The sequence below is a fragment of the Plecotus auritus genome (assembly GCF_963455305.1).
Source record: "Plecotus auritus genome assembly, chromosome: 2".
Lineage (NCBI taxonomy): Eukaryota > Metazoa > Chordata > Mammalia > Chiroptera > Vespertilionidae > Plecotus > Plecotus auritus.
In genome coordinates this window covers 17,201,801-17,206,448 of record NC_137771.1, presented here as the reverse complement: position 1 = coordinate 17,206,448, position 4,648 = coordinate 17,201,801, and the positions used below count along the sequence as shown (strand labels likewise).

Genomic DNA, 4,648 nt, shown 5'->3' with positions numbered 1-4,648 from the left:
CTCCCCTCCGCTGTGATTGGGTTAGGGTAGGCATGTGACATTGTTCTGGCCAATGAGGCAGACTGGGCAATCTCCTGGGGGCTGTTGGGAAGGTCTTCCCTCTCTAATAAATGGAGACAGGGAGTTAGGGCAAGCCCTGCCTCAGCTTTCCTTCCTGAGGTTCTGTCGATGGTAGATCAGCCGAGCAGGCGGCTGCAGCCATGAAGGTAGAGCTGTGCGGTTTCAGTGGGTACAAGATCTATCCCGGACACGGCAGGAGCTATGCCAGGACCAACGGGAAGGTTTTCCAGTTTCTTAATGCAAAAGGCGAGTGGGCCTTCCTTTCCAAGAGGAATCCTGGGCAGATAAACTGGACTGTCCTCTACAGAAAAAAACACACCAAAAGGTACAGTCGGAAGAAATTCCAAGGAAAAGAACCTGCCGTGCAGTCAGATTCCAGAGGGCCATCAGGGGTGCACATCTTGCTGATATAATGGCCAGGAACCAGAAACCTGAAGTTAGGAAAGTTCAACGAGAACAACCTATCAAGGCTGCTCAGGAAACAAAAAAGGCTAAGCAAGCGTCTCAAAAGACAGCAATGGCTGCTCCTAAGGCTCCCACAAAGGCAGCACCTAAGCAAAAGACTGTGAAGACTTCTGCTCCCCATGTTGGTGGAAAACGCTAAGTTGGCAGATGAGATTTTAAAATAAAGACCTAACTATAACTAAAAAATACGAATAAATAAATAACTAGGAAAAAGGGGGGAGAGGAGGGTTCAGAATCAGGGTTAAAAGTGTGAACCTGCCTCTGATTAGCTGTGCAATCTTGAGCAAGTTACTTGATCTTTCTGCCTCATGTTCCTCATCTGCAAAATTAAAATAATAATGGTACCGCATGCATATAAGCATAACCAATGGATACAAGACACTGGGGGTGGGCAGGTAAAGGCATGTACTGGGGGGTAGGGGAGGCTGGGGGGAGGTCAATGGGGAAAAAAAAAGGAGACATATGTACTACTATTTGTAATACTTCAAACAATAAAAAAAAAAAGAGAGAGAGAAATAAGAAAATAAAAATAATAAAATAAAATAATAATGGCACCTTCCTCATAGGGTTGCTGTGAAGATCAAATGAGTGAATTCACCTAAAATGTTTAGACAGTTCTGGCACCTGGTGAGCACCCGATAGATGGTAGCTGTTATTTTTATCTGTGGATATGATGCTTGGAGCCACTTCTAGCTATGAAGAAGGGACCCTTGACACAGAAGATGGGAAGGCAGAAAGAAGAAAGGAGTATTGATTCAAAAATGTCTACCTCAAGACCTCCTAACTTAATAATAATCCCTTTTGGCAAAGATCAAGTGTGAAGATAATAAAACTTCCAACTCTTAGGCAACTTGTAGTTGAGTATTGTTATTTGCAGCCCAAAGCATCCTAACCAATTGGTACATTAGTCTGTGGAACACTCATGTATTGATGAGAATACTTACCAAGGAGGCAGACTGTGGCACTAATTGCTGATTATTCTTAAATATTTAGTTTCTCCTTTCTTAAATTAAAAAAAAAAAAAGGCAGTATTTTAGCTGGCACACGCTGCCTAGCTAGAAACTATATTTCCTTTCCAAGTAGGTGAAGCCATATGCCCAAGTTGAAGCCAAGGGATTGTAAATAAAGTGATGTGTGCTACATTCGGGACTGGCCCTTAAAAAAGGCATGGACATGCCCTTCCTTCACTCTTCTCTCTTCTAACTGGTGGGAAGATAGCAAGAGCTGGAGCAGTCACCTTGGATCCAGAGCCATTTTGAGAGTGGGCAGAGTTGTCCCACCAGCCCTGAACCACCTACTTCTGACCTCTTAATTCAAGAAAAAGAAACAATCTTGTTTAAATCACTCTGTTTGGAGTTGCTCCCCTACTGTAGATCTCTATGAGGCTACAGAGTATCCGGTGGAATTATGGCACAGAAATACTGTCCTGTGGTTAGTATTATGACCCTTTGTATCAGTTGACTATTGCTGCATAACAAAACACCTAAAATTTAGGACTTAAAAACAATGACTTATTATTTCTTGTAATTCTGTGGGTTGGTTGCATTCTTATGCTGGTTTTTCAAGGGCTTGTTTGTGCATCTGCATTCAGTTAGAGCAGTGGTTGGCAAACTGCGGCTCACGAGCCACGTGCGGCTCTTTGGCCCCTTGAGTGTGGCTCTTCCACAAAATACCACGGCCTGGGCGAGTCTATTTTGAAGAAGTGGCATTAGAAGAAGTTTAAATTTAAAACATTTGGCTATCAAAAGAAATTTCAATCGTTGTACTGTTGATATTTGGCTCTGTTGACTAATGAGTCTGCTGACCACTGAGTTAGAGGAATAGCGGAGGGCTGGGTTCAGCTGGGACAGTGAGGATGGCTAGGCCTCCCTCTCCATGGAGTCCTTCATCTTCTAGGAAGATAGTCCAAGCTCGGTTTCTTCACATGGTGGTTTCCTTGAGAATTCCAAGAGGAAGTCTCAAAGCACAGCACTCATCATATCTCTGTTTATGTCATGGTTGCCGATACTCCACCGGCCAAAGCATGTCACATGGTCAAGCCAAGAGTCAACATGGATGGGTGTAGATACCAGGAGACTTGATTCATGGAGTCATTTGGGTAACAATCAACCTCACCCTCTCATGCCCCATGAATTTTGGAAGCTTATTAAGGATAATTAGACATCCTAGTGCAATGCTCATTAGGCCCATCTGCACAGGGACTAATGACACCCTAGGAATAGGGATAATTGAAATTCATTCCTTTTTTTGGTTATTCATCACCTAACTTCAAGGAAGTATTTCAGGTTATTTATGTAAATATAAAGGTTTTTAAATGGTAAAATTAAATTTAAAGGAGTATTGGAGAGAATCAGAACAGAAGGAACATGAAGGTGGGGAGGGGGAAGGTGGACTAGGGTGAGGGTCAGAACAAAAGGTGCATGTCCCATGGGGCAGTACTCCTGCTAGGAGAGGGGCATGAGAATCTCCAGAAAGTGCTGGGACAAGATCAAATAAATGGTCAGGAGATAGTGGAGGGGATGGGGGTGAAGAAGTGGCCTCCCAGAGAGTTCTACCATCTTGTGGGGTTCCAGCCAGCTGGGATGAGGCTACATCTGAAGCCCTCTAAGGTGGTGCTTCTCACCCTTTGCTGTGTGTTAGGATCACCTGTGGAGTGGGTTTAAATACAGAGTCCCAGCCCCAATCCCTATAACCTGGATTTCTAACCAGCTTCCCAGATGATTCTGAAGTAGGTAGCCTTTGAACCACATTTTGAAGTGACTTTGAAGCCCATAAGCTGGTGCAAGACTCCAGGCAGGGTATTCAGTGGGGAAGAATAAGCAAGAGGAAAGCTTCTTGAATAAGTGAGGAGCTTCTCAAAGTCCCAGAGAGATTCTAGAATGAAGGGGATGCAATGTGATCTTGGAGGTCCCTAATATTTCAGTTACTTATTGCTGCATAGAACCATCCTCTTCCCTAAATAGATATCTCTTAGTGAGTCTCTCGGCCCTCAGCAATATTATTGGCTCTAGGACTTGCCCCCCCTTCCCCACTTGTTGCTGATTGGACCAGGGGTGAGCACCTGACTCCAGGTGGACCAATCAGATTCTCTCTGCCAGGAAATTGGAGGAGAGGCAGAGGGCTTTAGTATTTAGTCCACTGATGGCTGTGCTCCATAGTGATAGGCCACAAACCTGCTGTTAATGCTCTACCCCTACAGGATTGTCTGGTCCCTGCTCTTCCTGGATTCCGGCTCTTCAACTTCCCTCCATCCTGTGACAAACTCTGGAAATCTTCCAATATATTATACTTTTGGCTGAATCAGCTGCAGTCCCTGGCTTCCAAAAGCACCTTAACTGCTACAGGCTGGCAGAGTGAGATGGGGTCAGAGTTAGTGGGTTTGAGGTTGTCTCTATGATCCCAAACTGGACTGTCCCTAAGAAATGAGTGCATCTAGTCAGTTTTCTGAGGAAGTCATGAGATGCCAAAGGCTGAAGGTGCTATTGGAAGAACTGTGACAGCTTGGGAAACACATTTTGTGCTGTCGCTGGAACTCGCTGCTGAGATGCAGAAAGTGGGAGATCAGTGAGGACCAAAGGGGGAAGAGAGCTGAGGGGAAATCAGTGGGGCCTGCATGGGGCATCATCTTCACGCCTCTGCAGACAGAGCCCACCATGGATGGAAGAGATGCTTAAGATGACTTAAGTAGTTCTGGGAGACTGGGAAACCTCAGGGTATGAGGTTCATATTTCTGAAGATTTACCTGAAGGCTGGTGAGGTAGCCAGCCTCCACTGTCCCCAGAAATCCCCACCTCCTATTGGTCAGGTCCTTATATAGGCCCCGACCACCTTAAATAGGGTGACCAACAGAATATGACAGGAGAGATGGGATGTGATTTTCAAGACTATATCAAGCCTCACTCTCCTGGATGGAGAAGCCAGCCGCCATGTTGTGAGGATACACATGCAGCCCTCTGGAGAGGCCCATGAAGTGAGGAACTCAAGCTTCCTGCCAGCCATCTCTCTGTAAGTGACATGTTGACCACACTTCATGAGAAACCCTGAGTCAGAACCAGCAGCTGAGCTGCTCCTGGATTCTGATCCACAGAAGCTGTGTGAGAGAATAAACGTTTATAGTGGCTAA

The 4,648-nt window shown here is 45.3% G+C and overlaps 1 pseudogene across 1 annotated transcript; it reads left to right on the top strand.

The window, feature by feature from the left end:
- The first annotated feature begins 200 nt into the window (after positions 1-200).
- LOC308241948 (large ribosomal subunit protein eL24-like) lies at positions 201-664 on the top strand (annotated as a pseudogene). Its single transcript has one exon. The product of its transcript is annotated as a large ribosomal subunit protein eL24-like (transcript).
- The last annotated feature ends 3,984 nt before the right edge of the window (positions 665-4,648 follow it).